Source organism: Mytilus californianus, unplaced genomic scaffold (assembly GCF_021869535.1).
Source record: "Mytilus californianus isolate M0D057914Y unplaced genomic scaffold, xbMytCali1.0.p SCAF_3, whole genome shotgun sequence".
NCBI lineage: Eukaryota > Metazoa > Mollusca > Bivalvia > Mytilida > Mytilidae > Mytilus > Mytilus californianus.
The window spans coordinates 30,797,446-30,815,536 of NW_026262679.1; positions in this window are offsets into that span (position 1 = coordinate 30,797,446).

Sequence of the window (18,091 nt, forward strand, 5' to 3'; positions counted from 1 at the left end):
ACGCACATGCGAATTAAGTAACAAAGACAATAAAAAACAAACATATATCTAGAACCATATCAAATGAAAAACATCTGTTCATACATCAGTATAAAAATAATAAAATGTTTGTATAAATTGTATAATTTATCTGTAAATTAGAAGTACTACGAAGTTTTTTCTCTGTTTAAACAAAGGGTATAAAATTATACTAATAAAACACAATTTTATTTTTATGACTATAATTTATATGAATTACCCACTCGCCGTAAAACTTACTATGAACTTAAAGTTGGCAAATGTTTTTTTTAACAAAATGTGCATATGTATTTAAAAAAAGATCCTGACATGATTTTACAATATTTTAAAATAGCTTGTTTGAAAACAATATTTTTTTAAAAGGGATCATTTACTTGTTCATTTTTTTTTTAATTTTTACTTGTTACTGTGTAAAGTGTAACTATGCCACTTTAGGCTTGTTTCTGGAGTACACTTACGCTTTAACAATACATTTAATTATTGTTAATGTTGAAATGCTGTTTTAATTTATTAATACAAACGTAACATTCAAGCCTAACAATTGATTCCAAAAATAATATGTGTATCGCTTCATATAGGCCCCTAAGCAACTTGCAAAACATTTAAATCTATATTTAAGGATTGTTTACCAGCTACTAATATACTTACATGAATATCTGCATGTATTGTTTAAATACTAAGTCTTATCAAGCGGTGTTACGCTTTGTCTTCAAGTAGTTTTCTCATAATTAGTTCAGGTTCTTTTAAATATATCTCTGAACTCAAATGATCATATCAATAAATATGTACTTGAAACATTATCAGTAAGGACACTTGTGTCTTTTTACCTACGTGCTTGTTACTCATTATCAGATTGCTGTATTTAACCAATAGAACAGTCACCCCCTCCTTTTCATACCAATTATTTTTAAATCTGGTAAAAAAATTTCAAAAATTGTGAAGGCGTATAAAGTACCCAAAGGAGCTAACAGTTTGAAACAAAATAAAACAGTTTTATGCTTATAAAAAAATCTTAGAGAAAAATAGAAGAATTGAGGCTGTCCTTGACACGGAAACATTTTCCGCCTATGTCTATTCACATCTCCATCTTTTGGAAGGGTTCTAGTTGCTCAATCGGTAGTTTTCTGCGTAAGGCTGCCCGACTGGACTGTTTAAATATATGTTTTCACACACTTTAGGAAAACGAAAACAGCATGTAGTGCTAGCAGAACCTTTTAATCGGCAGATAACCATGGATGTCAAGTATCCAGGTGGGGTATAGCACGGATTTTTTTTTAAATTGGTCCAAAGTTGGGGTCCGACCCCCTACCCCACCCTAACTTTATTGGTTAATAAAAAATTTCCTACCGCAATACTTTTTTCCACACTAGGTGCAAATGAAAGTTGGGACCCTTAGGCATGCTTGACTAAAAAATCCAGGTGGGGTATAGCACGGATTTTTTTTAATATTGGTAATATAGCTAATTAGTAATATCCCTGTACACCATACTTTGATTACTAAAAATAAACCCTGCATGTCATCAAAACTGCGCGAAACCCGTTGTTATAGAAAGAGAATGATTCGCTAAAACAGATTTGGCTGACATGAAAGTATTAAAGTACGAACGCAACTATGAATTCTTGTAGCGTAGACATTTTGTTACTTTTAAGGAACTATTTATGGAATAAAATTGAGAATGGAAATGGGGAATGTGTCAAAGAGACAACAACCCGACCATAGATCAGACAACAGCCGAAGGCCACCAATGGGTCTTCAATGAGCTATTTCACACAAATATCGAACAAAAATTTTCTGATGGAAAAGTAAGAAAATTTGGACAATATTTAAATAATTTCATTTTGTCAGTGTTGACAGTTGAAGTCTTAAAGCGTGCAGCACGATGTTGAAAGCACATAATATTGTTTTTAAAATATTGAACAGGAAATGAAATTTCAAAATTCATTGAATTATGTTTTCGACTGCTAAATTCAAGTTAAAACATGCATTGTTGTGGTTATATAAAACAAAAACGTTTTAGTAAGTTTGAATCTTATGCAACTTTTGGGTTTATAGACATATTTGAAAACTGCTAGCGGAGTGGCTGCTAGCGAGTTGCTGCTAGCTTGAGTCTAGCAGGCTAATGGTGTAGTCTTTCATAGGTGCAGTATGAAAATTATATTCGATCAATACCACAAAAAATTGATACGTATTTGGCACGAAATTGGTAAAGATGATAAACCCCACACTCTCTCCAGTCTCCTATCTACAAGGTTACATTTTTTCTGATATTTACTGAATATTGTTTATACCCTAATTTAAAGCAATTATGATTCTTCTTACAAAATTAGTTGTTAGAGGTTGAAAAAGACATTTTTAGATTTTTAGATTTTTTTTTTCAAACAAAAAGGAAAGTGAAAGAATGCGAAATCGAAATCTTGTTATCGTTGTTATTTTATTCACTTTTTAAAATTTTTTATTTGTTTTATTTTTTGGAGAGGGGTCATGATTTTTGGTATTTCAACTTCGACATTTCCTGGTTATTGAGCTGAAGTTCCGGTTCAGTTCTTAAAGATGAAATCTGTATTCTTCTCAGTTTTGCTTACGAAGAGTAGTTTCGACATCAGAAATTATTCTTTTTTAAATCGAATATATGAGTGTTTATAATTTAGTATTGCCCTATACTTTTATATGTGTATCTTTTGGACGTAGATAAATAAATTTAAAATAAATGGTGGTAATACAGTTTTCTTAATAAATACGTTAAGGACATGATTATTTTAATTCGTTGGATTAAGAAACTGCTTTGTAATGAGTAAAGTTAAGTTTTGTAAGTTATCATTTTTGACATTACTATTGCTTGTCAAACGTTTCAATACACAATATTTCGTTATTTTATGCAATTAATCATAATTCATGTTCAATGGTCGTCCGTTTGCATTGTTCATTCTCGAAAAGCTAACTGTGTCCGCTGCCAAGTAAAAGTGGCCATATCACTGTTTCAGCATGTTGAATTGTTTAATGTACTTGAAAAGGGTTTGTCTATAGGATTGTTTAGTAAAGCCTGTAAAAGACAACTGATAATTTGTCTACGTTTGAAAAGAAGTGAGTTGAGATCTAAAAACCTAGTTTAAATCTAATAACATTAACTGTATCATTTTTTTTTACACCAGATGCGCATTTCGACAATCAATGTCACTTCAGTGATGCTCGAGGCCAAAGTATTTGAAAATCCAAATCTTATTAAAAAATGACGACCTTATCAAGCAAAAAGGACATAAAAAGGACAAAATTGGACAAGGGTTCAGAGATTTGCTTTGCGGGAGATATATTTAAAGATTTAGTTATGCCTTACGCTCTAATTATTCATGTAAATAACATTACGTTTTTTTGAGAATATGCATTTCACTGAAACGCCTTTTAAATCTTTCCAATTAAATCTTTTATATAGACTTCTGCGCAATGCTATTTAAAAGTATTTTAATCGTTATAAAACATAGTAGGGATCTCTTAAGCTGTTTGTTTTGCAAATAACAGGGTTTGCAGAGACAATTGACAAGTGAGTATTGTATATTAACAATATATAAATGTAGAACTCGGAGGTACGATTGATATGCTGAAGTGCGATGGTCTGCGCCGAAGTGTGATGGTCCTTTTGCTGATGTGCGATGGTCTGTATGACGCGTGATAGCTAGTTTAAAATCTATACAGATGTGCAATATTTGGGGAATTATATTTGTTTATTGGTTAGTATATAAATTTGCGTTCATTATTTTCCATAAAATACTGATGGCATTTTGGTATCGAAAATATGCATGTGTATGATTGAAATAAAAGAATCGTTTACAGAATTATCAATTTGCAATCAGCCTGTTTACCAGGAAAATAATCGTGTACTGTTTGAACATTATCTATTATAATATAGTTTCAACTATATCTTTAATGTACATCTCTTTAAACGGTGTTTGCAACATTTGAAAATACGAAGAATACATGTCATATTATGTATGACTTGTCCTTAGTTACAGTTTGTATTGATATTAAATGAGAGATCGTCTTATTTAAATTTGCTGCATGTAGACATTATTCCGCGTTAACTGTTTATCTTGACTTTGTTCCGCTCCGTTGAATTCCACGTTTACCGTTATATGATAATACGGAGAATGTTGTGGACCTGTATGACACGCTCCATCGTACGTAAAAAAAGTTCTGTAGATTTCGAAAATAAAAGGAACCGCCACAGAAGGCTAATCTCTTTTAATCGGTCCCCTTTTCCCGTATAGTATTAACAGTATATACTCCCATATTAACTTGTTCCCATGTTGAATATGCATAAAATATTTGCGACTGGATTTAAACATCACGCATCCATCTTTCTGGTTAATATCTAAACGATTGTTTGAACGCTAGCTTTTTTGTTCAATCCTATTTACAAAGTAAACAACAACAATACAGTAATGAATGGAAATGAAATGAATATTTTGAATTGACCCTTACTATGCCACAGAGCCTATATTTAGGCTTTCTGTACTCCTTCCAAACGCCAACGGTGTAATAATGCAGTTTACGTCAAAGTTGAATAGAGGCAAACAAAGAGGCTCTACACGGGGTACATCTGCAATTGCAATGCAGGAATTTTATTGTTAACTGCATCAATTGGCAAGTAACTTGGATGGAGAGTTGTCTCATTGGCACTCATACCACATCTTCCTATATCTAAGACTTGCCACTTTGCCGTCATCTGATTATGACGTTATGATAAAACAGGACGTCATAACTGTAGGCAGCACCGAAAAAATGGCAGCTAACGCTTGGTTTAGAATCTATCCATCAGAACCAGACGAAGACTTAGACCAATTGAGGACTAATCCAGGAACTAAGAACATGCCTAGACAAAATTCCGAGCCTGTAGCCTATTTTTACTTAATGTTTAGTATCAGTCTTCTCAAGAAAGAAACAAACAGGTATATATGTTCAAACTTCAACACATCTGACATTAAGAAAAAATAAATAAGTCGCCAAAATTTTACATCTACAAGATTATCACACGTCCAACACATTTATACCCGTATTATTCCATCAAAGAATTTCAAATTGGTCAAATAAATTTCCCGGTGAAATAAATGAAAAAAATCGTGAAAGTACGCCACGGCGCGGTCCGTTGAACTGTTTGAGCAGTCTGTCCAAGCTCCAATAAAGTATCCCTGTGAAATACTCTCTGAGTATCCAGAACAGTACTCAGAATATAATAAAATATAAATGTTTTTTTTCTATTATATCAATCTTTTTAAATTAATGAAAAATACATTTTGAGATACTGTTTTGTTCTCATTCATAACCCTTAGTATTTCTTTTATAAACATATTATACACATCTGAAATTTTAAGTTTTTGCTCGGAGACATATGACTTGTAAATACAAAAACCTAGAACTGTCAAAAAATAGTTAAAACCATAATACCCCTGGTCTGATATTTTGTATCCAAATACTATATGTTTTGCTAATACCTTGTTATGAAATTTCATGTTTGCTAGAAGATAATGTACCTTCTCCCAAAAATCTTTCAAAAATGAACATGTAATAAAGAAATGCAAGTAATCTTCTTCTTCTGTTTTACAAAAATTGCATTTATCATTCTCAGCATTTCGGAAATTATTTATATCAATTTCTGCTGGGTCAATCTATAACTGACAAAGTCAGCTCAGTGCATCCGAAGTCAAACTTGTAAAAAAAATCTTGCTGTCTATCTCTTAAAAAGTAGGTTTTGTCCATTAATTTAATTGATTGCCTTTGTGCTTTCAGATTTTTGTTAGGACTTATCTGTAAATCACAAAATTGTAAAACACTCGATGGTACTTTTATTTGGTGATTTCTATTTAAAAACAAATTAATAATTTAGCACTTAGAATCACTATTGAACCCCTCAAGTACGTAGGACTATTTTTTGTCAGCTGCTAAATTATAGTCCATTCTGCGCACACCTCCATATGTGCCCCTCTCCGTGACGTTCCCTCACTGTCGACGTCATAAGCGGTACAGTTCAGTTTGAATACCTAAATCTGCCTTGGCAAAACATAGAATCGGTATTTTTATATGGTTGCATTTCGTGTGCCAGAAAATACGACAGCTGGACGTCTGTGACGTCACATTCCCAACAATGACGTCATTCGATATATGACGTCACGCCCTAATGACGTTACATTGAGGACCCTTTGAAGTAAATATTCCGCTGTTTAATCTTCGGTATTTTATTTGAAAGAGATACAGCATTGATGAGAAGCTTGCATAAATTAAAACATGGACATATGTGTCCGTCCGGCACAGATAATGTAGGCACATGTGTCCCTCCGGCAGCAAGAGGGTTAACCATCGCACTTCGACGTAGCTATCAACAAGATAGCGTCATAATACACCTTATCGCTATTTGTCCGCCATTACTGGACATCACACAGGTTCCCGTAAAATTCTGACGTCATAATACAAAATATCTGACGCCACAATGGAAAAGTGATTGTTGTATGACGTCAATAGTTCAAGCGGGACAGATTCTCGGGTCAGCCGGGAATAGCGATAAGGTGTATGCAACCATCGCATTTCAACGTTACCAGAAAATGCACGTCAGCGTCAAACCATCGCACATCAGAGTGACCATCGCGGTTTGGCATACCATCGCGATTCAGAATCATATACGAGTCTAAATTGAAAACAACGTTCACACCTATGGTTGCGTTGGATAAAAACCTCAATTTTTATACGTGTGCATGTAAAACAAATTTCTTTGTAGAGGGGTCTAAATAAAGCACAAACAACATTTTCCAAAAGACCAAATGAGTGAAAAAGTATATTTTAACAAAACGCATTTGACTAGCAGGTCGAACAACTGATGTTCTTAAACCCTGCTGACTGCCATTGGCGATTGCTAAATAAACGGATCACAAGATGTAACAAAATAGATCTTATAATAAATATATTACCAAACAGAAAACAAGAAACTTGCGGAAAAGGTGGTATACCGCAAACATGAAGTGCAAAAATTTGTACACCATATCCGGATTTCGACAATTAATGTCTCTTCAGTGATGTTAGGAATCGAAACGGTATTTGGAAGGCCATATAATTTACCTCAATTTAGGATAGACTCTTGAATTTTGAAAGAGTCAAAATAGGATGAACGGATCATATAAACCCGAAGGCAAATATAATACAAGCCCAAACGAAAAAATATAAACAAGTCTAAATTGAAAACTACGTGACTTTCAAACCTATGATTGCGTTGGATAAAAACAGCAATTTTTATACGTGTGCATGTAAAACAAATGTCTTGGTAGAGGGGTCTAAATAAAGCACAAACAACATTTTCCAAAAGACCAAATGAGTGAAAAAGTATATTTTAACAAAACGCATTTGACTAGCAGGTCGAACAACTGATGTTCTTAAACCCTGCTGACTGCCATTGGCGATTGCCAAATAAACGGATCACAAGATGTAACAAAATAGATCTTATAATTAATATATTACCAAACAGAAAACAAGAAACTTGCGGAAAAGGTGGTATACCGCAAACATGAAGTGCAAAGATTTGTACACCATATCCGGATTTCGACAATAAATGTCTCTTCAGTGATGTTAGGAATCGAAACGGTATTTGGAAGGCCATATAATTTACCTCAATTTAGGATAGACTCTTGAATTTTGAAAGAGTCAAAATAGGATGAACGGATCATATAAACCCGAAGGCAAATATAATACAAGCCCAAACGAAAAAATATAAACAAGTCTAAATTGAAAACTACGTTCAAACCTATGATTGCGTTAGATAAAAACCGCAATATATATATATATATATATATAAGTGCCTATAAATAGCAGCACATGACATACAAATCTATGGGAGTGTGGATTAATTAGTACAGAGATTAATTCAATTACACAAATAAAATTATAGATTGCCTAACAATGTAATTTTAACACACTATTTAGTATGTAAATATTTAAGCTTTGCTAATACAGATGTCACTAATTTGTCAACATATACATTGAGCTGCAAAAGTTTCTTATCATCTACATCCGATTTCACCTGGATAGATGCACGCTTGATAAAGCTAGTTAGTCTAGCGAAATATTGCGTTTATTTTCATCATTTTGTAAATATTTTAAACATTCTTATATTTACATACTAAATAGTGTGTTAAAATTACATTGTTAGGCAATCTTTATATATATATATATATATATATATATATATATTGGCAATCGACAATGGCAGTCAGCAGGGTTTAAGAACATCAGTCGTTCGACCTGCTAGTCAAATGCGTTTTGTTAAAATATACTTTTTCACTTTTTTGGTCTTTTGGAAAATGTTGTTTGTGCTGTATTTAGACCCTTCTAACAAGAAATTTGTTTTGCATCCACACGTATAAAAATTGCAGTTTTTATCCAACGCAATCATAGGTTTTAACGTTGTTTTCAATTTAGACTTATTTATATTTTTTCGTTTTGGCTCGTTTTATATTTGCCTTCGGGTTTATATGATCCGTTCATCCTATTTCGACTCTTCAAAATTCAAGAGTCTATCCTGAATTGAGGTAAATTATATGGCCTTCCAATAACTGTTTCGATTCCTAACATCACTGAAGAGACATTAATTGTCGAAATCCGGATATGGTGTACAAATTTTTGCACCTCATGTTTGCGGTATACCATCTTTTCTGCTAGTTTATTGTTTTCTGTTTGGTATTAAATTAATAATAAAGATCCGTTTTGTTACATCTTGTGATCCGTTTATTTGGCAATCGCCAATGGCAGTCAGCAGGGTTTAAGAACATCTGTTGTTCGACCTGTTAGTCAAATGCGTTTTGTTTAAATATACTTTTTCACTTTTTTGGTCTTTTGGAAAATGTTGTTTGTGGTGTATTTAGACCCCTCTACCAAGAAATTTGTTTTGCACGCACACGTATAAAAATTGCGGTTTTTATCCAACGCAATCATAGGTTTGAACGTTGTTTTCAATTTAGACTTATATATATATATATATATATATATATGTACTTATATATATATATATATATATACCACAATTTAGACTTGTATATATATACCACTACATTTTACAATCAAGTGTTATAATCTTGAAATCAGCACTTTTTATCATTGATTATGCATTTGATGTAAACGAGTCTATTAATGAAAAATACATTTTGCCGATATAGTATTCCTATCCATTAATTTCATTTGGAACACCTTCTATCGTATGCGTCATTGAACATTTCAAAATGCAAACCAACTTTCACAAATATTTCTGTTTGGTTTTAACTTGTGCAGCTTGAATAGTTCCTTCTGTCTCCTTATTAAAATGCATGCAGACAAGAAGAAATTTTTTTGTACAATTTCAGTTTAATGTATCAATCACTTTCGTTCATCATCATATGCTCGTTGAAGCTTTATAAATAAGTTTTACTTTTTTGTGTTGATGCTTTAATTCGAGCGTCACTGATGAGTCGTTTGTAGATGAAACGCGCGTCTGGTGTACACAAGTATAAGCCTTGTATCTATGATGAGTTTATTTGATATATAATATTTTAACCTTTTTTTAGTTGTAATTTAAAGACTACTTATAATCAGACCAATGTCTGAAAATATCAACTTTTCTCGTATTCGGCACGAAACTGTTGAAGGGCTCGTTATAGCTTTTCTTTCTCGCTTTTGCAAGTCCAGACAAAAAGTAAATATATTTGTGCATGTATTTTAAAAAGCAGACAGTTGACTTTTAAAAACTCGGTGTTTAAGTGTAAAAACAAAAAAGGCGTATTGACCTTTAACAATTGTTTTCAACTGAAAATAAATTAAAAATGAATTATTATTAGTTTTATATGATTCAATCTGAAATTTGCTAAATATTGAAAAGAAGCATGGGTTCCAAATCAGACTACATTCTTTGTAAGTGTCCTTACTTTCAAGGAGAGCACGAACTTTAATATGTGTCTCCTGCAAACTTTCTTAATCTTATGTAAATGTGTCTTGCCGAAGCATGGCATGTTTCCACTGCAAGTTAAACAAGCAACAATTTATCAATCGTATGCAATATTTATTCGTAATGAATGATTAGATTTATATACTCAACAATCTTCATGTTTCCTATATATACTTGGATGGAGTCTTTTGGAGAGTTGTCTCATTGGCACTCATACCACATCTTCTTATGACTATTATAATAACTGATATTTAAAAGAGATAATATACAGAACGAACGAACGATTTTCTTTTTGATACGAAGCATATCAATTTGCTGCTTAGTTTGCATATAATATAATGCATTATCATGTTAAAGAGTTATATTGATTTAAAAAAGAAAACATGTAGAATTTTAACAAATCTGGTTTATCTTCAGAGATTTCTATGCAATTAACTCAAATATAAAGTTTGTGAAAATTCACGAAGATTGAGAAAACCTGTGATCAGTTTCACAAAAAAAATCTTACGACTAAAGTTGATCGTAAGTATACTGAATTGTTTATGACTTACGATCACCTTTAGCCGTAAGATGTTTTGTGAAACTGATCACTGGGCCTTAAATATGATGACTCAGCATAAATTCACTGTTTACAGTATGCACAGTTTGCATAAAGTCCTGTATACAAAGTAATTACATAACTTATGCATAAATGTACTTTAAGTTGGGAAGAAAAAGTTCTATTTACTCTTCGCAGTCATTGAAACACATTGATGCTTGATAAACATTGTTGTTTGTGTGTTTTGTTCTGTCCTGTCAAAAACCAATAAGTATATATGCGTTTACCTGAATGTTGGAATGATAAAATATTAAACTTTACATTTATAGTATTCTGAAATGCTTCTAATTTGTTATCAAGAGTAGTTTCATAGCCATGTAAACAGTTCTAGACATTTCATGTTAGAAAACGATTTTTTGCAGATTTTTATATTTGAATAAATGTTAGCATAGGTTGCACTCGGTATTTATGCTTCACGCTATCGGGTTTTTTACTAAAGGCGTTCCTTTTTATCAGCATCTTTGTGATTTACTATCAACTACAAAAATTGGTTTGTTGGCGTCTTTGTCAAATACACCATCTACTGCAACAACTTTTTTGGTGGCGTCTTTGATAGTTGTATTTGAATGTTTTTTGAATATTTAGTCAGTTGTGTTGTATATCTGTGATGTATGTTTACACAGTTTTTGCTGCTGGATCACAATTATTGTCATATAAAGCTATAACGTCTGTTTTGGTTGCTCATCCAATTTTGTCAATATAACGGAACTATAAAAAAGAATTTTAGGTCAAGTTTAGACTCTCAGACTCTAGAAGTTCGAGTCATATAAATGTTGAAATTATTCCGCATAATAACCCCTTGCAAAAAAAGAAGCGTATTCCATTCCAGAATTTTTTTTTTAAGAAACTTCATATTAAAAGATTCACATATTTAACCGTTAAATGCGTTCCGACTGGAAATTGCATTGTCCATGTTTACAGAAGTGCAACCTTTAGATAAATTGTTATTTTTAAAAAAAGCTTTCATAATAAGTGATTGAATGGTTGATAAAACATATTAAGTAAAAGCATGCATGTCATTTGTCTGTTGATTTGAAATTAATAGTGTGGCTAAATAGATTGATTTGTAAGGAACAAAACAAAATTATCTGAAACTTTAAAGTCGCTTAAAGTATTCAGGGTTAAAATCTAACATGTCTGATATTCTCAATCGAATCGATTCATAATTGTTTTTAAAACATGCTCGGTTTACAACTTGATATACATGTATTGTAAAGACACCAGTATGTTCGTGAAGACCGTACATTTGTATTTAATGCTTTAGAAGTCTTTTTCGTGCATCATTGTCATATAACAATATCTACTTCAATATTTAGTTGCTAGGGGAATATAGTAACCATCCTTAAACCTTTCGGAAATGTGGGTCCTCAGCGATCTTCAACTTCGTACTTAATTTGGCCTTTTTTAACTTTGCTTGCTTGGAGAGTCACTGATGATATAAAAAGATGTGGTATGACTGCCAATGAGACAACTCTACACAATAGACCAAATGACACAGAAATTAACAACTATAGGTCACCGTACGGCCTTCAACAATGAGCAAAGCCCATACCGCATAGTCAGATTTGATTGGTTAACTTCCAGTGATGATTATTTTCTTATATGCAATGAAATGTTATGTGGAATTTTTTCTATAGTACAGGACAGAATAAAACTTTACTCATGCCAAGTATTTCTTTATTTGAAACAAAGATAAATTCTGCAAAATTTTTTGAAAAGTGCAAATTTAACAAAGACTAATTGAAGAAAATCAATGGTGGTAGTACACCTATATGCATGCAGAATCGCCATAGAAAATGAATGTTTATGGGGAGAAAAGGATAATACTAAGTGTAAATTTGTACAATAGTCTCAGGCCATCAAGAAAATGCAATAATGATTATTTTATTCATAGTTGACTTCTATAAATAAACAGTTCTGTTATCTCTTCATTGTGTTATGGTTATCGTACATTGACGTTGGTCAACATATTATTAACAATATATAGGGATGGATTTAGGTTTTTTCAAAGTGGGCGTAATTCAAACAACTTACATACCGCCGAGCGTAGTGAGGCGAACAATTTTTTGGACGATTTTAAGCTAAAATAAATCGTAAAAAACATGCATGATTTAATTTTTTTGGGGCCATCAAAGGTGGGGGTGGGGGCGTGCGATCTATACGCCGCCTGGATTCGTTACTAATGTTATACAACTAAATCGCATACCAACTTAGAATTTTATAAGAAATAAAAAAACAGGGACACCCGCGAAATTAGATGTATGTGAGTAGGATTATCATGTTTATTCTAAAAATTCACATTGATATTTAAAAATTGTCGAAATTCGAGACCAAAGGATGCAAATTCGTGGCGGCTTGAACTATTTGTATGGAGCTTCATATGTCAGAAGTTAGAAGGCCTGACTGCAACATACCTCGCACACAGATCTTTTATCTTACGATGTTTCTATCTGTCATATGTCTATTGCCCTTGACCTCATTTCCATAGTTCATAGATTTCCTAACAAAATGAATAGCTGTGAACGTCACACTGATAATGGTTGATATCCATGATCAAGGTTAACATTTCGTGTTCAATATAAAAAAGAAGATGTGGTATGATTGCCAATGAGACAACTCTCCACAACAGACCAAATGACACAGAAATTAACAGCTACAGGTCACCGTACGGCCTTCAACAATGAGCAAAGCCCATACCGCATAGTCAGCTATAAAAGGTCCCGAAATCACAAATGTAAAAATATTCAAACGAGAAAACTAACAGCCTAACAATTTTGAGCTTTCTAAAAAGCTGTGGACTGCTTCGCTCTATCCTAATTTAAGGTAATATGTGTGCATGTGGTTGTTGAATTAGTATTCTGGAGGTGTGCCTCTCTGCAGGTGTGCCTAGATTGGCAGAAGTTATAAAATACAGATAATGCATTTTTGTAAACATTGTATAGGAACATTGTTTAGCAAATCAAACCGTGCATGTTGCAGATTAACAAAGCAAATAAACAAGTATTAATAATTGATATTTCAATATTGAATTTCAGTGTGCAATACATGAATTAATGACAGTTGATCGGAACTGAAATACACATAGTTAATTTTCCGGCATTTGATGTCTTATCCTGAGACGAGAAAAGTCTGTAATTATATATATCTCATTTAAGCCAATAGCTGTTGCTGTATCTCAGCCGCATCATAAAGCAACCAATCTATATGTGATTAGTAATTATTTCAAGATGGCGTGTATATTGACTGAAACTAATAGCTCCGCACCGCGATGCGAAGCAATTAATGTACAAAAAATGAACGAAAAACAAATATGTAACACAAATCCGTATCTCTAATACCATAAGTAATAGGTCAACTATATTTGCTCATATGGCCACATGACTATTTATGTGACCTTGAACTTATTTGATTAATTGGTAAATGACAAGTTTTTATTTTTTTTTTTTTTTTGGTTTTAATGATTGTAATGTGTTCATGTCCGTCTGGCAGGTTTCATTAGACCTTGACTTTTGTATGGTTCCATGAACAATGTTAAGTTTATGTGATACTTTTATTAAATTATTTATCTTACAGATCTTCAAAATAGATTCAATTACGATCATTCAAGCAGTCGCTACATGTCAGTGCGTACACTCTTGTATGAATAATATGTAGTATTTATTTTTGTTGAAAAAACACAAGTGAAGTTGTTTTACAATAACATATATGTTGAAATTCTTTCGATGAACAATGTTAAGATCCGTGTTAACGTTGCTTTTCATAAATTTGTGGTTTCAAAACAAAACAAAACCGGGTCATATACATAGACAAATCCGGGAGATTTTGTAGTTAACAACATTGACGAAACCGGCTCCTTCCATTTTGACATGACCCATTTCTTTAGTTCCATACACAGAAATACAAGTATTGAGGTGATCAAAGTGGCTAGTTTTGCAATCTCCATGTCAATATCTTTCTTTCCGTACCTTTCTTTCCGTACTATGTGAACAATTTAACAAGATATTAAACAAATTCAAGGCAAGGTCCACTTAACTCGTCACTTTGACGTGCATTTTTACTTATTTCTCCGTTAATCTAGAACGGTTGTAGAAAATATTACATCTCACAATAGAAAATAGTTATATATGTATATATATTCTTCGATATCATAAAAATAACAAATAAATAAACAGAAACCTACCTTTTCTCTGTCTATTGATGTTCCGTCAGGGTGCCGGATATTAGATACCATCGAGTCCAAACATTTTTTGCCGGGGTAGTTTAGACACAGTGAAAAGGCCCCGAAATAACAAATGTTAAACAATTCAAACGAGAAAACTAACGGCCTAATTTATGTACAAAATAATGAACGAAAAAAACAAATATGTAACACAGCAACAAACGACAACCACTGAATTACAGGTACCTAACTTGGGACAGGCACATACAGAATGTGTCGGGGTTAAACTAGTTCGAAGGCGCCAACCATCCCCCTTATCTGGGACAGTGATGTAACAGCACAACACAAGAACAGATTATGCAACACAATAAAAGAATAACAAATATGAGAAACAGCAAAAAACGACAACCACTCAATTACAGACTCCTGACCTGGGACAGGCACATATAGGATGAGTCTTTGGTAGACTAAGAAACGTGCGTTTGGTGTACACAATTTTAATCCTTGTATCTATGATGTGTTTATTTCTATTGTATTTTGTTTTGGGCAGGATAGTTGGATTTGTTTTTCTATTTTTGGTATTGTGTTTATGTAAGTGTGTGTTTTATGACAAAATCAGCGTACTTTTATTAAAGTTTCCGTCTTTTAAAAATTCAAACTGATGAGTAATGATTAGAAAACCCAAACCTACATTGATCGATGCTTTGTTAATAGTTATTGTAACTAAGTTGAGATTCATATGCACACGTCAAAATTAAGAACACGACCGTTTCCTATTATCTTTTTGGGCGTATGACATTTGTGCTAATTTAATTTGAACAGGTAAGATCTGATACATTTTAGATACTTACCGTTACTTAACTCAACGTAGCAGGTATCGGTGTCCATTGAGTTAAACTGTATAAAAACCAACAACGACCCTGAATCGCTTTACTCGCACTACAATAAACAGTTTTACTCACACCACCATGTCAGTAACAGTGAGTACTCTCAGATCTGTACTGACTGTCTTTTGTGTTGTAGGGATGTATAAATACCCTGCCACGTTCGGTCTGTGTTTTTGTTGGATATTTCCTTGCTTTGTGCCGATCTGATAAGTTAAGCCCTTTTCAACTGATTTTTATAGCATGTTCTGATGTTATACTGTTACACCACTGTCCCGGGTTAGGGGGAAAGTTTGGCGCCGGTAAACTAGTTTGACCCCTCCACATTAGATATATGTGCCTATTCAATGTCAGGAGCCTGTATTTCAGTGGTTGCCGTTTGATGATGTATATCATATTTGTTTTTTGTTCATTGTTTTGTACATAAATCAGGCTGTTAGTTTTCTCGTTTGAATTGTTTTACATTTGTCATTTCGAGGCATTTTATAGTTGACCTTTAGTTGTTAACTTCTATGTCATTTGGTCTCTGGTGGAGAGTTGCTAACAAGAGACTCGTTTATATATTAACGTTAACATTTTGATATGGAGCACGCACAGCCTTATCCTAAAAGATATTCTACTGCATGAATGTCTCTTGACAACATGTTAATGTGGATGAAATTTCTTTTTAGTTTAGGCTATTTCTAAATTTTCATAAAATATGTATAAAAAGACAATACCAATTTCGTCATGTTTATGACGTGATACATTGTTCATAATTTTAAATCGAATGGCGCATTTTACGTTTTTTGTATAAGAGGGACCAGGTAATTGCTTTCACCATACCTCCTTCAAAGGCTGTTTCTATAATTAAAAAATCCTATTGCAATCCCTTCATTAAGTACTTAGGATTGACAACATAGATTCACTTATTGGATATATTTTTTTAAATGTTGTTGCTATATGGTTGCCTTATACATATTTCCATTATTCATTCTGATGTCCATTACATCAGATGAACGTTTTTTGCTATGTTTGGTTTTATCATTTTCATTTTTGAGTTTTACATTTATTCCATTTAATGCAAGAAAGAAGTTTGAAAACATGTATGCTCTTATGGTTTTCGAAAGTTATGGCGTATTTATTTTGGAGATAACTGATCATAGCTGTGCTACCTCATTCTCTCAATTTACGTTTGTGTAAAAAAAAATTCATAAGACGCACAACACATATTCTTGGTCCAATTACTTTCTTCGTTAAATTTTTCATTTTCAAACATTTATGATGTGCTGGTTACCGGAACTTTAGTTACATCAAACCTAGTACCTGATATCTGAGAAACAAGAAAAAAAGATGCCCTCGATTTTAGAATGAATTCATACATTTTTGTAATAATTATTCAAAATTATCAGTAAAAAGGTTTCCTACAAGGATCACCAGTCATTCACCTTTGATTTGATACCTCAATTACCAAAATACTTTCTACATATTTTGATTGTTACAGACATCTATATACGTTGGAACTATTTTGTTTTAAATATGTACTACTTTCCAATAATCTACCCGAATTATTCGCCCTATACATACCTTATTTCCTGCCAAGTTATCTAACATATATCTCGATGGGCCCCGTGGTTGTCTAAATGTTTATATTGTTGTTATTGGTTTTTTTGGGGGGTTTTTTGCACGCTTCAGTGTGATTGTCGGGCTAGATTATGACAGTACGTGTTCTATTTCTTTGCCCGATTTCTTTTATTGATACTACTCCATAGCTTTGTTCTTCAATTCACATTTGTGACGTGGTCGTCAGTTAGCAAAGAATTTCACTCAAACCGGTGCTAGGGGCCGTCTTAAACTTGCAGTCAGGTGAGAGGTTTTTTGTGCCATGTTGAAGGTCTCACTGTGAATTTCAGATGAAGAGCAGCAATTAAAGCGCCGTTTCTTTGCTTTTTGGGTTGTTTTATTTTTGCTGTTCACATACTGATTGTGTCATGGATGGATACCCCATATCATTTCTTTTCTATTTTCTATATATATTTGACTACCACATGTCAAGATAAGATTCATTTTACATCTTACTGATGAAGGATATTAGTTATCCGAAATATATAAAATTTGTTCATGACTTAATTATTTTTTGGTGATGTTGTACCCTTTTAGACTGGTTATATATTATATTTTGTAGTGTACTGTATCATAATTTTATGACCCATCGCCCCGGAAGATTTATCGTTGGCTATTATTCAGTCATTTAATATATATATGGGTTTATATGATCCGTTCATCCTATTTTGACTCCTCAAAATTCAAGAGTCTATCCTAAATTGAGGTAAATTATGTGGCCTTCCAATAACCGTTTCGATTCCTAACATCACTGAAGAGACATTAATTGTCGAAATCCGAATATGGTGTACAAAAACCTTTGCAGCTTTTGTTTGCGGTATATCATCTTTTCCGCAAGTTTATTGTTTTCTGTTTAGTATTAAATTTATAATTATGATCCATT